The 21,761-nt window shown below is 40.8% G+C and overlaps 2 long non-coding RNA genes across 8 annotated transcripts in view; one reads left to right on the top strand and one right to left on the bottom strand.

Annotated features, from left to right (window-relative positions):
- LOC104634399 (uncharacterized) overlaps positions 1–21,761 on the bottom strand; it is a 91,982-nt gene that overhangs the window by 7,454 nt on the left and 62,767 nt on the right. For 2 of the 7 annotated variants that reach the window (XR_012833324.1, XR_012833330.1), the window contains 4 exons: positions 20,764–20,856; positions 8,808–8,919; positions 5,569–5,675; positions 4,138–4,289 (listed from right to left, as the gene is read on the bottom strand). This is a non-coding gene — a long non-coding RNA (uncharacterized LOC104634399). Of the gene's footprint in view, positions 1–1,101; positions 1,274–4,137; positions 4,290–5,568; positions 5,676–8,807; positions 8,920–20,763; positions 20,857–21,761 lie in introns of all 7 variants that reach the window. The other 5 variants (XR_012833326.1, XR_012833328.1, XR_012833325.1 and 2 more) reach the window with 4 other exon arrangements.
- On the top strand, positions 7,264–9,409 carry LOC142599892 (uncharacterized). Its single transcript, XR_012833334.1, has 3 exons — positions 7,264–7,598; positions 8,840–9,126; positions 9,330–9,409. It is a non-coding gene; the product is annotated as an uncharacterized LOC142599892 (long non-coding RNA).

The raw sequence follows: 21,761 nt of genomic DNA, 5'->3' as shown, positions 1-21,761 counted from the left end.
GTTCTCAACTTCAACCTTTTAAGCCTTGCTCAGCGAATCATGAGATATGCGTGATTGCCATAGACCCGGCCCACTTCTCACTAGGCAGCTACTAGGAAACTGGTTTGGATCCAAGCACTGCGGCTACAATGCGCTTAAGCACTCTCACTGCTTCTGGTAATGTGTTACCAGCATCATTTCCCGTAGAAGTCCTCCCATCCCTTCCCCCACAAAACAGCATATGCCCTATGACAAGTCCCAGCTCATCCAAACTCCCTTAGCAATTAAACCACGCTATGTCCAAAAAGCTCCTCCTCGAAGGCATTCTGGCTTCAGCTGACCTCCTCGGGGACAGCCATGGGCTCTGCAGATGTGATCTCTAACATCAGCGTTACGCATGACTTTAAACTGACCCATACAGAACAAGAAATAACCATATATCATGACATGGTTTAATTTTCTCACTAGTTTTGCATGTGTAGCTTTTCCTCTGCCTGATGGACATGCTTTTCTTCCTCCTGTAACCAGCTTCCTCTAGCTTTGGTTGATTTCGTACTTCAAAGAGTACTTTCTTCCCCCAAAAAATATGTCCTTACCTTTCTCTCTTTAGTCTCAACCTTTCTTTTTTTGTCTTACCCACATAATTTCTGTATTTGTAAGGGACTTTATCAGCATGTACCTTTCTGTTGCCTCTTTCAGAGACATTCCTCTCCTGCCAACCGTAGTCCTTTGCAGCCAAGTCGGAGGGAGCTGCTTATCTCCAGGGTGCAGTAACCCCTTTAGGCTGCACAGACACCGTGCAGCCACTTCTCAGTGACCCAGTACTTGTCCCACAAGGATGAATACCCAGTAACTTATGTTTTCTGAGTGTCATTTACCCTATAAAAGGTCTGGAAGGCCCAGGTTTGCAGCTGGGGAAGTGTGCCCATTTCTTCAGAGCACTAAAAGCCGGTGAGTGCTGGAAGTCCCTGGTGTGCAAGGGGAGCACACGCAGGGGCGACACTAGAAGCGAAATGTTGTGTAGGGAACCAGAGCTCCCAGAAACGTGAACCAACCCGTCTGTCTGCACTTCTGCTTGTGGGACAGGGTCTGAACGCGGCCACGAGTACGTGCTAAACTCACTGCGCTTGGGGGAAGCTCGGTGTGCCCTGTCCTGGGCAGACAGTCTCTCTGCCCGGCCCATGGGGCAGCAGAGGAGGTGCACACCACTCCTTCCTTCCCTTTAGGAATGCTCAGTGCTATACGGGAGTTTGAGCCCCCAAATCAATACAGATCCAGGACCACAACAGTTCCCCTGCACAGAAGAAGTAAGAAGGTTCCTGAGTGTTGCATATTTTTGTAGTTCTACTTTTTGCACTGTCTTTTTTTCCCTTCTACACTGTTTCCCTTTCTCCAAGTTGTTTGTCGTATTACAATCCTACCCCGAACACCAGAACAACAGTTATGGTTTTCCATCTAAAAACATATACTTTCAGCCAATATGTCATGTATTTTAAACTCTGGTAAAAGCAAAGCAGGATAGAATCCACACTGCGTGTGCCCTCTGTGTCTGCACAGGACTGCTAAGCACTGCAGCCTGCACAGGATGTAACATCAGTCCGGGGCGGGGGGAAAACATAACTACCTGACCCAAACTAGCAGGTAAACTTGATTAGAGAATTGCTATTTCACTACCCTTCTCTTCCTCCTCACATCCCCCCTACTTCCCTATTTGTCTCGTCCTTCTCAGGGAAAAATATTTCCTGGGGACATATCAAATATGTTGCTGTACCATAGCAAATTCTTCACTGAGATCCAGAAAGGTTAGATTTTATAAGCTGTGACTTTTTCAGCAAATCAAAGTACCAGATTTACATACCACATTCAAGGGAGTTTTTTCAATTTTTTTTTTCCCTATTTACTGTATAGAAATTTCTTTCCTTCAAGATCTGTTTTAAAGCTTTGCACCCCTGAGGTCAGATTAATAGGCTTGTTCTTGTCCACGTGACTCTCTCCTCCCTTCTTACACAGAGAAACTGTGTTCTTGTCACACGGTCCCTTTTCTCCGTATGAGACGTTCACACATATGGTTATATATACCTGTTCTGCCTGAATTCTGGAACAACAGTTATCCCACTCCCCTGACTGGAGCCCAGTAACTGTCCGGACCCTTGTTCCCCCGTTGGTGGGTTAACTGCCATTTCCATACCCTCAGTAACCTCCAGACTATACTTCATCTTCACGGCACAGGAATCTTTCTCTTTCCCACTTTTTTTTCTAGATGAAGAACTTTTTGGTATTTCTCTCAAGCTCCTTTCATTTGTTTTTAATTTATTCCTACATATCCTGCCTTCTGAGACACAACTTCCTTTGCCAATCCCTCTTTTTCCTCCGTCCTTGCATTACCTACCAACATCTTTTCAGTGATGATTACCCATCAAATGAGATACAGTGTCTTTCCTGATTTTTTTTCCCTTTTGTTTGGGATATAAGTTCTAAGTAGTTTTCACATCTAAAACTTTAAAAACTCTACACCTCCTCCACATTTCAACCCCATGACTCCTCAATCCGGATGACTTCAGTAATTAATTCATATAGTTTATCAAAACTTTCCTCTTCAAAATCAGGAACCTTAACTACAGTCCCACTTCTATTTATTCTTCTGTTCAGTGCAAACACAGCAGACTTGTGAGTACTTGTTTCAAAGTTTCTTTTATTTTTATTCTTCCGCAGAAGCCACGGTGTTCATCAAAACTAAGTCTAAAATAGGATGGGTTGAAAAGTCATTTAGTGAAGTATTTCATCTACCAAGTTTATAGGTACCTTGGGAAATAGGTCCCTACTTCTGCATGCCTTCCTCCAACCTACATCTAGGAAGTCTAAGTCTTGGATAAAGACATAATTTCCAGTCGTTATTTATTCCTCTAATTATACTACAGAGATCTCTGTTCATGTCTAGATGATAAAGATGAACTAAGGGCTACAGCAGCCATCTGGAATGATCTCTACAGGTTCTCTTTTAACTAACTTTTCCCAAAGTAATTTCAACACAGACAAATTTTGCATTAGGCCAGTAATAAATACTGATAATCACTTTTTTTTCTGAGGGAGAATTTATGACATACTTTTTTTTTTTTTTTTTTTTTTTTTTTAGAAAGGCAGTATACAATATTTCCAACTCACTCCCGAAGCAATTGCATCACTGGACAGCACAAACCCCAGGGCTGCTGGACTCCTGGCTGCCCTAACACTGGGATACATCCAAAAAAAAAGCAGCCACCTGTGAATCAGGAAGCCTTGGGGGTGGGTAGCCTGAAGGGGCAGCAGCCTGAGGACTCAGGAGCCTTGGAGAGGGGGACCAGAAAGGTCTGATTCTCCACCGGCCTGGCAGGAGGCAGGGGAGGAAGCCAGAGCTGCTAGCCCACCGCATGGACAAGGTGGGAGCTGGTGCTGGGGCAGGGGGAGACTTGGGGGGTGGGGAGAAACCAGAATTTACTCCCTTGGGGCAGCAGTGGAGCTGATGCATCCCGGGGAGCAGCATCTTCACCCCACACAAGTGGCATTTTTCACTTTCGGCCCCATCTGAAAACTTTTGACGAGCTCTTATCTGCAGCACGCTACCAGCTCCAGTTACCAACAAAATATTTAAATCTTTCACAAGCATTAAAAATGTGAAGCAAGACCAGCATTTCAGCCACCATATGAGTAATACCTCTGAAGCAGACTCAACAAGAAGCTTGAAGGAATTTTTGTCTAGCATTATTTACTACCAGAAATTGCTAACCAGATCTAGCCTGTTCAGACTGCCGTGCTTGTTGCACTAACAGAAAAAAAAAAAGCTGAATTCTGGGAGTCTTTTTTTTGTTGTGGTGTACTCTCACTGACTTTCACTAATACAATACGGATACAAAAAATGATGCCTGGGATTACAATAGCGTGATGGAAACTTTCTACTACACTTCAGTGAACCTTAAGGGAAAACATGTACATATGTGCTACAGATATTATGTGCATTTCCAGGAACCCTGTCAAAATTGATCACGTAAAAAAAAACAAGACAATTAGGAAGAAAACTGCTTCATCAACTTCTTCCATTACTCATACCATAGAGCAGATGTAAGATCAAAACCAAAAGTGTAGTTTTCAAAAGCCTTTTGAAAATTTGGCTGGATTTCCTACCTTGTCACCTCCGTGGGCCACACAGAGAACGAGCAGTTCGTGATCTTTTGAGAAGCAAAACACCACCTAAAGTAGCGACGTGGTTCAGGATTAGGTCCAAACACCGAATTGTTTAATTCAAGAAAAAACCACGTTGTACTTCGCTTATGCATCTGCAAACAGAATAGGATATGATGAGACAGAAAACTATCCTTGTGGTTTTGCATATATCATCCTTGCTACTTTCATAATTAGAGGACATAGGCTAACATTAAAGTCAATTGCAAAGTTCCCATTGACTTCAGTAGATGTAAACCAGGCATTAATATTATGCTTTTCAGTTTTCTTGAGGTTTAAACACCTCATAAAATAAATTTACAGATGAACTAGTAAATGTACACTTACAAAGAAACCTCCTAAGGAGTCCCTGAAGCCATATTTTTAAATGCTGCTATTCATTCAGTTTATATCGGACAGATTAAGGGACTGTCAAACAACGGTGCATAGATCAAGAACAGCAATAAGAAATTCTGAAAATATACTCCAGAAATATAATTCCAAAAATATCATTTGACATATTTGACAAAACAGACTTAGAAAGGGGTTTTATATTATGCGACATATTTCATGAGCTCAGAAAACCCTATCTATTTATTTATCTGCCTATCCATTTCAGTGATCTGTAAATGAAAACATGTACAGTATACGCAGCAAGGGTTTTTTTTTTCCAGGAACCCTTTCAAAACCACTCACATAAAAATGCAAGAAAAGCTAATTGAGAAAGAGAGAAAAGGTGAGGGGGGAGAGAGAGTCTACCCGATGAGAAGTCAGAAATACTACCATCCGGAGCTGACATTTTCTTCTATAGAGCTATGTGCCCATTGGGCATAATTTTTGATCTCACAGACTTTCCACATGTAAAACTCCAATTGACTTCAGTGCAAATGAATGAACTGCAGGATCTAATTAGGCCTGCTGAGGTTTGAAAAACAATATCTCATATGCTGGCTGAACATTTCCATGAATTTCAGAGATTTTCAAGATAGTTTGCCTAATTCATTGCCAAACAATCATTTATAAATATTCTAAATATGTGTAAATATAAATAGAAGGTGAACATTAGATAATAAACAGATATGAGGAACTAACGATTACCTAACCTGACTTGATGAAGGCTTTATTAAATGGAACATCATACACGACATTACCAAAGAAAGAGTTGTGATTGACGGATGACATTTGCACAGTCTTCTTGTTCCAGATACTACTGGCACAAGCAGAAAGGCTCTTTTGGCAATTAATAACTACTTGGGAAATGTTTGCCCACTACCACACAGGAGCATGGTAGAAGAGGCATGGATACTGTCCAGCTCTCCAGAGCAGAATTCAACTACCTTAACCAGGAGACCTTGTTTTCTTTTTCTACCATGCCCTGCTTCATTCAGAAAATACCTTGCATCTTCTCAACAAGTGAGCTAGCTCTGCAGTTACCATCCACCAGTTCTCCTCAGTGCTGCTTCATCTCCAGAGCAGATCCGTGACAGATATAGGGATGAAGTCTATATGAGAAAAAATACAGTGCACTCACAAAACTAGAGTCGGTGTTTCAATGCAAACACATGTTGGAAGCATCCTGAGGCTGCAGAGATAATTCTGTTATTCGTAATTTTAGGATACTTGTCCACATAGCTTGAATATTATCTTAATGAGATGGTTTTGAAAACAAGTTAATAAAGACTATTTCCACTATGTGCATCATACCCACAGAGACCCATCAACTAGGATGTTGCCTTCAGGCCCACACAGACTAATGGAGAAACAGACAGCAAAGAATCACAGAACCGTGGATTTAGTCGGGAAGGACCCCAGGAGGTCGTGTGGTCCCACTCGCCACTCAAAGCAGGACTAATTTCAACATTAGATGTAGTTGCTCAGGGCCTTGTTGAGGTTGTCCAACTCACTATGTGTATTCAGGCTAGTGGCAAAGAGAAATTGTGCTGGAGGCTTGCCAACAGCACATGAACAATAAAATTTGGGAGCCCGGAGTTGCATTCCCGCTCAGGAGGGACAGGCTCCCTGCTCTCGGTTCTGCCGTGTAGCATCGCTGCAGCTCACAGTAACGCCCAGGGACAATACTACAGAGGTTGCCTCCGATTTGGCCTCTGGTGCACCCAGCTAGTGACTGCTCAGTCATTCTGCGAGGATGGTGTATGGAAATTCTGATCATGGGAAGGAGCTGTGCGAGGCGGAGAAGACGAAATCTCTGGAAATATTTGCTGTTAGGCTTTAGTAAATCTCTATGGAGCATTTGGTAACTGTGGTTTTTTTCCACATCTTGAAACAGTCGACCAAATTGGAAAGGCTTTGTGAAGATGGCAAAAGGCACATACCTGATTCAAAGGCAGAGAAAGGTCTATCTTTGCTCCAAAACCTTTTATAATACAGGGGTCAGATTTTTTTTTACTTAAGCAGAAAAACATGGGGTTTGCTAGCCTTCTGCTTATAAATAGTTCAATCACTTCTCAATTAAAAATAATAATTAAAAAAAAACCCTGGATACTGACATTGGATAAAAATAAATTTAGCCTAAATACATTTTCGGCCAAGCTCTGAAAAAACCCCAAAAACAAACAAACCCACACACACACAAACAAAAACAAAACAAAACAAAACAAAACAAAAAAACCAAGAATCTTGTAGCAGGAAGCATTAGGAAACCTTCATCATGGGCAGAGCTGCCCGTCCTGCCTGTAATATTGTTTGTTAAGCACTTTGGAATCCTTAGAAGTGAACAGCACCACATAACTGAAGCTGCTGGACTGCGTTTCTCTGCTCTCCGTTTCTGCTGCAGTATCTTACTGTTAATTACCGTTATAAACCGCAGCTGGCTGGTGGGAGCACCAGTCAAGTATGTTTTCCTCTGGAACTAAACTCCAGGAAAAGAAAAAATTCTGAATATGCATTGCATCAGGATTAAAGACAAATTTTGAAGTTTGCTTCCAGAGAAAATGCTGGTGCATTCAAACCCTATTAATGTACAGGGGAGGGAGTGCCAAAGGACGAGAGAACTCCACAAATACAGCTGCAATTCCATGAAGTCAGAGCAAGCAGCTCCTTGCCCACAAGATGAGGTAAGTAAGAGATGTAGAGTAACAGCCCACATAACACAAACGGATCTTGCAGCTCTAACTATCTGGGCCATGAGCCCCCAAAACTAACTATATTAAATGTATCATACATATAGCTTTTGTATCCAGCTTGGACTTTATTTGTGGAATTTATTTGACAGTTCTAAATCCTGATTTTTTTAAAGTATTCTTTCTACCGTCATTATTATTAAGGCATTTTTTTTTCTGAGCTTCCAGTATGCAACATGACTAGCTGGTAAGGGACCACTGGTGGACTTTCCGTCCTGTCGTACTCAGCAGAAAGTTTGCTACTGATTTCAGAGGAGCAAGATTTTCACCTCACAGGAAATCAAGGTAAGTGGGAAATAATACTCATTTCATCCAATTAAATAGTAAAGCTCACACGTTTTCAGGACCTCAGTGCACAGACATTTCCTTTTTCTGTCAGAAAAATACAGTTGGGAGGATATGTAACATAAAGTACAAAAAAGGTGCTGTAACACAGAGTGAGACAAGGGGGCCAAAGCTGTAAATTCCTTCCATCGACATGGTAATCTGTATTTGTAAAAGGCCAATATTGAGCAGGCAGTGAAAACAGAAACGCATAACCACATCACATCATTCCACTGCCAGAAACATTCATACTAATTTCCACCATCTAACACACAGTATGATTACTTAAAGGTTTTTTTAACCAATCCTACTTATAAAAACAAAATCCTCAAGATGGTATAACTTCACATTTTCATATTCTGTAACATGAATATACATCAAATTGGCAACAATCTGCACCTTGTGTACAAGCCTCCTTCAGGGTCATTAACACGGAATCAACTCCTTGCAGTAAGTAAACACTTCTTTTTCTTGGTTTTTATGTTAAAAATTGAAAATTAATCTTGCAAGTCATTTTGAAGCAGCCAAACAAGGTTGACAAAGCAAGCACTGTAGTCTGATATCTTTTATTAGGCCAACTTAGAGTTCAAAAATATGCAAGCCTCCTTGACCACACACAAGTTCATGTATGCAGAACTCCAGGCTGGACCCATAAAATGTATTAAACTACTTGCTTTGTCACTACATATATATACATAGTATATATGTCTATAATGTACATGCATACACATTTGAAAGGCTTCAGAATAAACCGGTCATTGATACAGATTTAAAATAACAACTCTGAAGGACTTCTGTGGGTTGGCATGTAATCTTGATATATATCACTGGGTTTAATAAAGAAAATTTAGCAGCACACAAAACAAATCCTGCTTCTGATTCTAATGAGGTCTAATTCCTATGAAAAAAACTCATGACTCTGAGTAATAGTGTTAGCATCCATAATAATAACATTGAGAAGACCCAGCAAAGATATAGTACTGTGTTTCACATCAACTGTTTTACAAGGATCAATACAGAGGGTCACTAACCTTGTAATAGCTGTGATGCTTCAGGATGCTTTATGCAGGTAAAACCCACTCTAAATGGATATGTCTCTTCCACATAAGAATTCAAATGTTTCCAATGTTGCTATGTGTCCACAACAAGGTGTGTGCATAACCTGCTCACCTCTGCTTTTCCTCCCACATGCCTGTAAACAGATCACCACCCAGTTCTTCAGCGGCTCTCAGTCCACATGATAAGCCTTCCACCCAGGGAACAGAAGGGCTGGTTGTGAGAGCTGCATACAAAGAACATACCAAAGAATTACAATGATGAAGGCAATCGCTCTTCTTTCTTCAAGTTCTGGCACCTGTGAAACTCTTTCTGGGTGTTTCGTTAGTAGTGCAGTCACACCTGTGAATGTGAGTTATTCATTGGAACAAAGACTGAAGAATCGGTGTCCGTCAAGCCTTTCTGCTTCCAGCGCGAGTACTGCTTCGTAAATGTGAGTATCAGTGATAGTGTGCTGTCTCTACAGCCCTCAGCTATTGGAACTCTGCCAGCACATGCTGTGGCAGTACCTTGTGCTCTACTTGTATATGCCTTGAGATGGGTTGGTGGATCTAATTTGGTAACATCAAATGTGGCTCTGATAAAGTCTGCTAACTCATTTTGAATGAGTTTGAAGTTGATGCTACGTCTTTTTAGATTTCAGTCTGAACAATAAAGGCTGTTTGAGACCAAAGAGCATCACAGATTTGCAGAAGAGCTTTGTCTGGCTAAGGCAGTACGTTCAAGAAGGATCAACATTTTGATCCTTCTACCAGTGAACTGGGTCATGGGAAAAAATATTGGTAAGTGGATATACTGATTAATAAGAAATCTGAAACCACCTTTAGAACAAATTTAAGATGTGGCCTCAGTGTTACCCTATCCACCTGAAAATAATATGGAGGATTAGACATAAAAGCTAGAACTTTATTTATCCCTGAGCTGAGGTAATGGCTACTAAAAATGTGGATTTCATTGACAGATGATTTAATGAGCATGATGACAGACGCTCAAACATGGCTCCATTAAAGATAAAAGCAACATGCTTAAATCTCATGAGGAGGGATTTTTTTCTTATTGGTAGAAAATGTATGTCAAGACCTTTAGAAACCTAGGAACCACATAATGAGAAAATAACAAAGAATCAGCACTCATAAGTGTCTGACTGAAGTTCCCACTAAATGGACTTTGATAGGTCATTTTTTCCTGACAACAAAGACACCAGAAGGATTGCCTGGATTGTAGCTCTTCACTGCAACCTATGAGGAAAAATACTTCCTGTAGCCAAATGGAAAGCCAAGAAGAGGGCTTTCTCCCTAGAAATATGGGGTTTTTGCACTTCTAGAGTGAATCTAGTCCAGAGGTATCATCTGAGAACATCAACACCATCAGGATCAGAAGGAAGAGATGTAGTAGCAGACAAAAATATTGGGACATTATGTTCCTTGAAGATGACAATTTTATCAGTGACTGGGAAGATACTGAAGATCTAAAAACTAAAATTAGTTATACTTTTGCTTCTGAAACTTCAACCTCCGCCACCTGTTGCAGTGCCAACTGCAATGCACTGGCTCAGTTGGCCTCCATGTTTTGTGTCCTTGTCTTGTTTGGTATCAATGAGGGTGATTGAAAGGCTAGCTAAGAGCTGTCCTCCCTTTCTCTGTGGGCCTCAGTGATAGAAGACTGCTGCTACAGTACTGGTCTTCTGGAAACACTGGTCTTGGGTGCAGCTGATGACAGTGGGTGGCCTCAGCCCTCTCATTAACAGGACAGTAGAAGAGAGAAACAGATACTTCTAAAATGTAGTTCTTCTCATCCTAAAGGAAATGTGAAAAACTAGGTCAGATTAATAATTCCCCAGAATTACCTACTCCTCTCCATTAACCACAAACATTACCTAAGGTGACATGCTTAGATACAAACATCCATATTGCAGACATCTACATTTAGATTGGAATCCCACCCTAGACATTTGCATTTCAGAAGAGGAAAACACTGGTGCCTTATGGCACAGATGCACCTAGGAGGTGGTATTATCATCACAGTCTTCCACATTACAGGTACTAACAATTTTGACTCCCAAGTCCTCTCTGGGCACTCACAATGAATGACAAACTGCACATTTGGAAGTAAAGTGGCCTATGTCTCAAGAGCAGAACATAGATTGTGGCCACCATATCACACTTCTTTCACATGTGGCTTAAAACCTGGGAATTTCATAAAGCTGGCAATTAAAAGAAATTGCGCATATATTAACTACCATTTTATTTATTTGCCAACAAACACAAAGAAACACCTACCATAACAAAAAATACAGCAACTATGAAGTACAGTAGTAACAAATTATCCCTAACTAATATATTCAAGCAAACACTAGGGCTGATCTACTTTGCCAAGGAACCAAAAGGCAGAGATCTGCAGAGCTTGGGGCTGCTTTCCACCCTTGGATGTAGTCCTGTGCAGAGAAAGTATATGTTCTGTGAATTAACAGATTCAGAGAAAAATAAGCATTTTATCTGTTTTGTAACAAGATTCCTCCATAATATTTTCATAATTAAAAACTAGGAGTAGGCAGGTGAGAGGCAGAGCTGTTCCATTTGAACAAAGAGATGAGAAAGGAAGACATAATTGGGGCTCCTATTTCCAGTTCCTACTGCACAAGCTATAAAATTGCTGTAACGTCTTTCTCAGAGACCTTTATTATGTTATTTCATATTGTCTTCCAAGCTAGAGTAGGCCTACAGACCTCTTTTGATATGTTTATACTGAATTAACATTAATTAATGATGAAGGGTACAATGAATGTCAGCTGACCAATTCTAGATGTCTACATAAGAGATGAATTGTCTCTAAGTTCCATTGATTGTATTGACTAGTTTGACTACAAAGGGCATTTAGACACCCAACTCACATGTGGACACCTACATTTACCCCAAAGGTAAGTATCTAAAATCTCTCCCAGGCCCCACAACTCTGGCTGGCAGATAAGTGAATATTCCAGACTAGTTTAGTAATGAAATAAATGATGTTAACAAAACAGAGGAATGGTCTGAAAACAATAGGAGGCAATTCTACTGAGACAAGAATAAAGCTCTACACTTAGGTAGCTGTTGTGCTCTAACCCAGCTGGCACCTAAAACAACCACACAGCCATTCAGTTGTTGTTGTTGTTATAAACAAAAACAAGTGATGAACAGCACAATATCTCACAACTTCAAGTTAATGCTCTGCAAGACCCCAAGCTGCCCTGCCTCCTGGCCCATCCCCCAGTTATATGTTGAGCTTGACATCATATGGTATGGAATATCCCTTTGGCCAGTTTGGGTCAGCTGTCCTGGCTGTGTTCCCTCCCAGCTTCTTGGGCGCCCCTCGCCTTCTCACTGGCAGAGCAGTATGAGAAGCTGAAAAGTCCTTGACTGCTTGGCAACAACTAAAACATCAGTGTGTTATCAACATTATTCTCATCCTAAATCCAAACCACAGCACTATCTTCTACTACTTTCTTCTGCTAAGAAGAAAATTAACTCTATTCCTGCTGAAACCAGGACAGCAGCACATGAAGGATGGGTGATGATAGGCTAAGGAGCAGTTCTAGGAAAAATACCCTAGGATTATAGCTAAATAAACTGAAGATTAATCAACAGTGTCATTTCATTATGAAAAAAAGCAGTCATAATATGATGGGATGTACACCTGACAAGGCATATGAAGGAATCCTTCCATTCTGTTTGACATAGGTTACATTACATCTAGTTTTGGGCACTGCACATCAGGAAAGATGGAAAATAAAAGTAAAGCTGCAAGAACGGCTGGAGGTCAAGAAAAATAAATTATTCTCAAGCCATTTCAAGTCAAGATCCAGAAGTGGTAGAAATGGGCTTAACTTGCAGCAAAAGAAATTTAGGTTACAGATCAGGCTTGTGCATACAAATTGCATACGACAAAAAGGACAGTTTTCTAAAATGATTAAACACTGGAGTGAACCACCTTGAGAGGTTCTGAAATGTCCATTCTTGGAGGTCTTGGAAATCAGGTCAGTCAAATATCTGTTAAGGAGAACATAGGTACATTCAATTCTGCCCTGATCAGAGGGAAGGTGTAGATGACCCTGAGATTTGCTCTAGCACTGCCTTCTATAATTCTGTGATAACAATCCATTTCAGAGATACAGAAGCAAAAATATGGCTTGCCTTTGACTACAACAATGTGCCATATCCAGAGTTAGGATACAATGATTTATCTCGTTCTTTTAAATAACACCAGACAGTAATATTGGCCTGTTCTTAAGATAAAACCATTCTCTTTTAAATAGCCACATTTTAAAAATACATCATAGAATCATAGAATAGTTCTGGTTGGAAAGGACCTCAAAGATCATCTAGTTCCAGCCCCCCTGCCATGGACAGGGACACCTTCCACTAGACCAGGTTGCCCAAAGCCCCATCCAACCTGGTCTTGAACACTTCCAGGGATGGGGCATCCACAGCTTCTCTGGGCAACCTGTTCCAGTGCCTCATCACCTTCATCATAAAAAATGTCTTCCTTATGTTCAATCTAAACCTATCCTCTTGCAGTTTAGAACTGTTGCCCCTTCTCCTGTCACTACAAGCCTTGGTAAAAAGCCTCTCTCTGTCTTTCTTACAGGCCCCCTTTGTATATCGAAAGGCTGCTATAAGGTCTCCCCGGGACCTTCTCTTCTCCAGGCTGAACTCTCTCAGCCTTTCTTCATAGGAGAGGTGCTTCAGCCCCCTGATTGTTTTCACGGCCCTCCTCTGGACCTGCTCTAACGGCTCCATGTCTTTCTTGGAGACCCCAGAATTGGACACAGTACTCCAGGTGAGGACTCTCCTGAGCAGAATAGAGGGGGAGAATCACCTCCCTCGACCTGCTGGCCATGCTCCTTTTCATACAGCCCACAATATGGTTGGCTTTCTGGGCTGCAAGTGCACGTTGCCAGCTCATGTCCAATTTTTCATCCACCAATATCCCAAAGTCCTCCGCAGGGCTGCTCTCAATCCATTCATCCCCCAGTCTGTATTGATACTGGAGATCGCCCTGACTCAGGTGCAGGACCTTGCACTTGGCCTTGTTGAATCTCATGAGATTCGCATGGGCCCACTCCTCAAGTCTGTCAAGGTCCCTGTGGATGGCCTCCTTTTCCTCTAGTGAATCAACCGCACTGCTCAGCTTGCTGTCATCACAAACTTTCTGAGCCTGCATTCAATCCCACTGTCTCTAGCATTGATGAAGATATTAAATAGTATTGGTCCCAGTACAGACCCTTGAGGGACACCACTCATTACTGGTTTCCACTTGAACATTGAGCCATTGACTCTAATTCTTTGGCCATGGCCAAACAGTCACAGGGGACTTTGCCTGACTGCCATGATTTTTCAAATATGATGGAGAGTGGCCTGGCAAATACATCAGCCAATTCCCTCGAGACCCTGGTGTACAGCTCTTTGGGTGCCACGAACTTATATATATCGAGATTCCTCAGGTGGTCTCAAACCTGATCTTCATTTACAATGGAAGGGATTTCATCTCCCCAGTCCCTGCCTTGAAGTTCAGAGGCATCTGAGAGATGTCAGAAGAGAGATTACCATTGAAAACTGAGGAAAAAAAATTATTGAGTATACCTCATTCTTCTCCATGTCTGCTGTCACTAGTTCTCCTGTGTCATTTATTGGAGGAGGAGGGGTGCCACTTACAAATTTTTAAAAGTGCATAATTATGTTATTGTTGAATCTGTAAATGCAAACTGAGGAATTTCATCATTTTAATGTATAAAATGCAGTCTTGCATTTACAGCCACATGAATTACTTAGTATAGTAAGTATATGCATATTACGTAGCAAACAGTGATACAACACTGTGCACAAAATTTCATGCAGTATTTTTGTATCTTTTTAAGTTGCCTGAAAATTCCTTGAAACAAAGATACCAAAGAAAACTTGAAAGAATGCAGTAGTATCATCCCTGTCATATGTAAAGATCACTTTCATTTTCTTCAGTGACTTCCCTGCAGAATAATGTTAACACAGACCTAGAAGTATGATCTCATTCTTTGAGCTTTTCAAAACAGATGGGTTGGGGGATCACCATGAAAACAGCAACTTCATAATATTCTAACATGGTTCAGAAACCATGCCAATCATTTGCACTAAATTAAGGCAAATTTCTGACATCATTGTATTTCAATGACCTTGTGCCCAGGGCCTAAAATATACCTTGTAATTTGTTCTAGATGGCCCAAGCATATACCTACGACTTCTGTGGGGTCCTAGGGTGATACTACGGACTCTTCCAGCAAAGCAATGTTCAGGAGGAGGAGAAGTATAAACACGGCAATTAACATTTAAAAGCCAAGTGTTCTTTTACATCTGCGTGGGCTTCACCTGCCTATGCTGCTGCTTCTCTGCAATGAATTGTCTTCTTACTGTTATCTGTATCTTAGGAGTTTTTACCAAGTTTTAGAACTCAATTGAATTTCTGAATTCAGTTTCAGGTCAAACAGTCCTATCTGCATCATAAAACTCTGGGGAAAAGTCTAGCATAAATGGTGTGTCTTGTGCCCTGCATACTACTATAGTTGGATATATACAATGGCTCTTCTCTACGCCTTGGGGAAAAAAAATCTTGAAAATTGTTGTTCAGCACATTGGACTTTTATATACCAAGTCTAAAAGAGTAGTCACACATGCCACCAGACTTTAATACTCATGACCTTATAAATTAACAAGGTCATCAGATCTATCAGATTACAATAAAATCTCGATGCCCTTTTTGGCTTCCGTAACCCCTCAAGTAGCGACACAGAAGCCAGTGGCTCCAGGTCAGGCACTGTCTTCTGGAACTCCATCAGTGACACTCGCCATCCGGATCCACAGATACCGTAGCACAGGCTGTTTAGCGATGTTATCAGGTCAAAGACATGGTCAGGATTTGTCCACACAATGCGCTTTGAGAAAATTCATCTGGATCAACCAAGTGAAGTAAACTATGTTGGATTTAAACTCTGACTAAGTATCTGCACAGGTGCTTAATACTATTTAGAAATTTCTGCATTAGAAATCTATTGAGATTAACTTCTACGTCTTACAGATAGAACTTTTTGATGTCAAGAACTCCGACAGTGGCAGTTTCTTAATAGGAACTCCCTAATGCAAGCCATAAAGCCTTCCTTCTTCTTAACATTTTTTCAGGGCTAGGAGAGGCTCTATCTACACCTGCAATTCTTAACTAGGCAACAAGAGGAATAATGGCAGTTATGAGAGAAGTGATATATCCAGCAGATAAAAAGCTCATTATTATATATGGGGTTATAATGGGAGGCATTTGGATACTGCACATTTAAATAGTGCCTTGCTGACATCAAGCTTCCCTAACATTCAAATCAATGGGGCATTCCCAATGTGGAGATTTTGCCTCTCTTTTCATAACAATTAATAGAGACCAGAAGTGATTCATTATGGACCTGACACAAAAAGCAAAAATCGCATAACTTAACATTAGACATCTTAAATACAGATGTCTACCTCTAACCTGGCAGATCATGCTCTACACAAATGGTGCAACTCCTCTCTAAAACAGATTAGATTAATTATATACTCAAAGTACCTACTCTTTTCTGACTATAGTGTGATGTGATACGGTGTACGCTGTACACCTCTAAAGATAAATTACATGAATGTGTATCGAGTTTTCCCTAATATTTGTCTCATCTTGGCATGCCCTGCTGAGGATGATCAAGTTAATGACTGTAGGTTTCAGATCTCTGGCTGCATGTTGTATTTCCCCTGTCCCGGTGTAGAATATTTTCAGTGCATTTTCATTACATATCTGAACAAAAGTCTTATTTTAATGGTTTATTTTTCTTTTGGTGTGTTCCAGAGATCCAACTGTTTCCTTTTTCTTTTGTTACAAATAGCATCTGAATGTCACTTGGCTCAAACACTAGTGTCTCAAGACACCATACTCACCTGTAGAAAAGATGGCACCACATAAAGGCTCCAGGGCAGCGCCTCACATCAGATTACTCCAGCAGCCCCACTGCCCAGGCTGTGGCACCACATTAACCCTGACAGACGTACTTCAGCTTGTGAACCCCACTTCTCTGGTTTGATTTCCGTCAGGTTGGTGCTTCCCCTCATAGGCAGTGCCTTCACTTGAGGCCATAGTTTGGGAACTGCTGCTCATAAAGGCTTGAATTAAGTGTATATAGTCTTTCCTGGATAAGACTAGGTGGTGACATACTAATCTAGTTTCCTTCTGCAACAGGATAACAGATGGGAGAAGCAGGAGGTGTCATATCTTGACTGTTTTTGACACTGACATGTATTATTCTTCTACCTAAGAGAAAAACCGTTTAGAGGAAACTAGTATAGGATGAGTAGAAACTGTAAGTCATTCACTAGAACCATTTATCAATGGTTAGTTATTGAAATGGAACAATGTATAGAGTGAGATTCCCCAGGAATCTGTGCTAAATTTGGGGCTTCTCAGTATTTCCATTAACAACCTGAATAAGCGAAGATAAAATAAGCTTATTTGTTATTGCAGATGATCCCATGCTAATAGAGGCTGCCAGCTCACTGGAAGATAGGGCTGAAATTCAGATTATCTTAACAAATTTGGAGAAATAGCTTTAAAAACAGGTGGCAGATCAATAGGGACATATGCAATGCCCTGCACTATCACCCTGAACAAATACAGACTAGGCAAGAATTAGTAAGACAGTAACCCAGTAGAAAGGAGGTAGGGGAGCACAGCCAGAATATAATCAACTCCACTGCTGCAATAAAAAAAAAAAAAAAGTAAATCCCATAGTGGGACACGTAAAGAGTAAGCCTTTGGGAGACTTGTCTGCTCCCTCAGCAGCAGCAAAGTCTTAGCTGGAATAGCTGGAATACTGAGTCTAGTTTGAGACATGGTAAAAGAGAAATTGGACCAAGTTCAGAAAACAGAGATAAGAATTGTCAGAGGTCAAAAAAAATATGAACCCCACTAAAAAAAAAAAAAAAAAGCAAAAGGACTGGCACAGTTTAGTCTACAGATGACTATGGAAAACATGCCAAGAAAAGACTTCCAACATGAAGGATGGTTAAACACTGGCATAGATTGCACGGGGGTGTGTGAAATCTCCATCCCTGGATGTCTTTAGGAACAGGCTAGACAAATGGAAAAGACGGAGGGACAGCAGGTCATCGGGGCACCAGGAGAGCTTCAATGATCTCTGAGGTCTCTTCTAACACTATTTTCTAGGATACGGTCATTCTGCATCCTCTAAACTTTTTGTTGTGAGTAGCTGTTTAGAGTAATTGTGCAAAGACCAGAACTTCTCATTCAGCATCCTTGGAGCTGAATGAACCTGAGCTTTTTACTTGTTATAAATTCAGTAAGTCCACTAGTTTTCAGAGTTCACTGCACTAAAGCTAAGGCCGTTAGCCTGCTTTTATAATGCTTTCATTGAATAAATTTGCAAAGCTGCTACCTAGAGTCTACATTATTGCTCAGCACCACTTTGTTAATTTGGAATCCAGATCTGGTGACTGATTCAGGAAAACAGTTCAGCTAATCCCTAGTGAATAGAAATCCTCAGCCTAAGATTGTATGGCTCACCAGATTCCCACATGTGCAAATGCAGCAGCTGCCTTGCAAAGGGAAGTTAAAATATCAAGTACGAACTTTAGGGGGTTTTCCTATGACATGCTTACTTTCCTCCCTCAGAGATCTAGGGCTCCCAAAGGAAGGAGTAGAGACAATCACAAACTTTCCCGGTAGACAACTTTCGTAGCAAGGTGGCAGGTGCATGTATGTATTCTAGAAAGCTCTTTGGAGACAGCAGTTCTGGCAGGAAAACATTCAGAGCAACTGTTAAAAAAACCTAATTCTGCTAATTAGACTTGTCTCGTTTCTTCAATCAGCTGATACAATTAGCATGCATACCCAGGTGATATCAATAACCTATATATTTTCAAGTCTTTCCACATAATTGCCTTCTGCATGATAAAACACATTAAGGCAGAGTACTATGAATTATAGTTCCTCAATGAGAGTTTCTGGGAAGGCATTTGTTGTCATAGGAAAGCAGATTGCTTCCTGCCTGATAGGAAGCCCTTGATTGACCCAGTCTGTCGAGCTTCGGGGAGATCACGCAAGGCCCATTTCTTCACTCAAACTTGGCATGAGGTGGGCAAGCAGCTGATTTTCCTGGGATGTTGAGATAGGCCAGTCGGTCAGATATATGCTATATACTGTACCTGGTCCTGCAGTAGCCATCCAAATTTAGGAATAAATTAATAAATGTAAAGAAAATAACTATTTTAATTATGAAAACTGTGAAAAGTCATTTGTTCCTCAAAATTATTGTACAGACATAATAACTGCTCCCAGGTAAGTCCTTCTGAGTGCACTGCATTAGCGAATGGTTCTAGTGCAGCTGAAACTAGTTTCTACTGAAGACAAGCACAAAACTTGTCTGAAGACAAGCACAAAACCACCTACACATACTCATGAGAATATCCCTCAACTATCATTCTTTCTATTGTCATATTATTTACAATATGAGTTTTGGGAGCATTATGTAAGTTGCCCAGTTGGCCAGTACATTGATTTATGTATCACCTGGATATCTCAGGTGCATGCCTGTCTCTTCTTATTCTTGCTGTGCCCTCCCATCCCACTTTTTTTCACTTTTCCCCTCCCATACTTTCATAGAATCACAGATTCATAGAATGGTTTGGGTTAGAAGGGACCTCAAAGATCATCTAGTTCCAACCCCCCTGCCATGGGCAGGGACACCATCCACTAGACCACGTTGCCCAAAGCCCCATCCCACCTGGTCTTAAACACTTCCAGGGAGAGGGCTTCCACAACCTCTCTGGGCAACCTGTGCCAGTGCCTCACCATCCTCGCGGTGAAGAATTTTTTCCTTATCTCTACCCTCTTTTAGTTTAAAGCCATTACCCCTTGTCCAGCCATTACTTTGTACCGTTCTTTCTGAGACTTCTTCTTTTTCCTTCCAAATGAAATTGTACGGAGTTAACCTTGAAGGCTCTAAGTACCTTTCCAACACACTAATGCTTCTGTCCTGTCCTCAGGAGCTAAGAGATTTACTTCTACAATACTCTCACCTTCTGCAAATACAAAATGGAGTTCCGTTCTCTGACAGTGCAGTGCAGGACACTAGACCAGAACAGCTGAAATCCCTTCATTAGAAGCAGGATACTCTTGTCCAGGGTTACTTTCTAGTAAATGTACACTTATGGTGCAATGAGAGATCTTTGATATAATGCCTAAGAAAAAAATGAGGCTTAAAATCTAAAGCTACTCAGATACTTACCTCCTACTACCCAACAAGAAATACTTAAACAGGAGTCAGATGGCCAAGGCTCCCAGATGACGTTCGGAGATCCAGGCCCAATCTGAGCTACCCAAGTACCAAATAATTCAAGATGCTCTCAGATGGATGAGAGTCTCATGTGGAAAAGTTTGCCAAAGTTTCTGAACTAATCACAAGTCTAGGCAGTGAATTAGGTGTTGCACAGTCTGTTTCCTGATATCAGTGTGAGAGATAGCTGCTGTCTACTAGAAATGGTTGTGTGTTATATGTGGAAAGCCAGGGTCTAAACAAAGATGTGTCAATTGTGTTAACTTATTTATAGTCTTTGTAGTGTCACACGTAGTTGAACCACTCACTTGAGTCGTAATGAAAGGCAAGCTGCATTTGCTAAAATAAGGTAACTGTTTTGTGATGAGCAAATACTTTCTCATCATCATTTTACACTTACATGTTTTTAATAACTAATAAGACATCCTTTTCATATAACATTTTATCATTTTTATCTGTCTTGCTTACATCCTTAGGCCATTGTGGCTATGACATGACTATCACACCTGCTTATAAACGCAGGCTAAAACTCTCCATAATCACTGTAAGTCAGTATGCAGAACTGTTATAACGAGTTAGATGGTGTCTGAACTCCCCCAAAATCATCTTACCCAAGTAAGCTTATAAGCCAAGTAGGCAACATACAAACAAGAACAGGGTGTAAGAGCTGATTATAAAAATTAAAAAAATTAAAAATACCTATTAAAGTGAAGAAATGCTAATCCTGAGGACGCATTCTTCTCCTTCAGATGTTTTCCCAAGACCTGTTTGTTTCTTTGTGGGAAAGAAAAACTGCAATATAAGGAAAAAGCAACATAACTGGTAGAGCACCTATAAGCTAGATGCTACATACCCAGACTTCGGGGACCTAGCCTCTAAGGTAGGATACAAAGTCCCAAATCAAGTGCTTCAATTTGCTGTGAAATACCTGAGAATATCTGGACTCCTAGAAGAGTGACAACACATAGTTGCACATTATGTCATGTGGAGTTGGGCGATACAACAGGCCAGGCTTCTGAAAGCTTCTGAAATCTCATTTCTGTCTAGAGTTTGCATACCTTGAAGCAACAATCCCAAACCAGTCTGAACCTAGGATCGTCCTTAAGCGCTGAGCATTGCCAGTACAAGCGAGCAGCCCGGCAGAAGCAGTACTATTGCTTTTGCACGCTGCAAATCTCCTTGGCCACCAACACATACATTTTATTACCCAACCTACTTTCATTTCTATCTATGCAGATGTACATTACAGATACTGGACAAAGTTTCTCCATACATTAGCCCTTTAGTGCACTAATCATTTTGGTTACTCTTCCCTGAATTCCCCCTAGAGCACTTACTAATTTATGACTGAAAAGTATTATTAATCTATTAAAATGAGGGAATATACATTCAAATATATGCAGAGAAACTTTTTTTTCTCTGTTTACTCTTAATTTACATCTTGATGAGTCAAATCCCCACTGTTGTATTGCCAAGTCAAATAAAATTTCACCAGCATTTAAAGTTGTCTTGTGGGATTGTACAAAACACACGTCTTTAATGAGTTTGATCCGCTAAAAGCATGTGGCCAAGAAAGAATTGCATTTTATATCTCTAAGCAAAAGTAATGAAAAAAACACCTTTTCAAAGCCACCGGCATTTCAGAGTGCAAATAATTTTCAATTTCAATAGATGAATATTGATATCTTTGATATGAC

The sequence above is a fragment of the Balearica regulorum genome, chromosome 1, assembly GCF_011004875.1.
Source record: "Balearica regulorum gibbericeps isolate bBalReg1 chromosome 1, bBalReg1.pri, whole genome shotgun sequence".
NCBI lineage: Eukaryota > Metazoa > Chordata > Aves > Gruiformes > Gruidae > Balearica > Balearica regulorum.
Note: the sequence above shows the minus strand (reverse complement) of the source record. Positions and strands in the feature narration are given on the sequence as shown.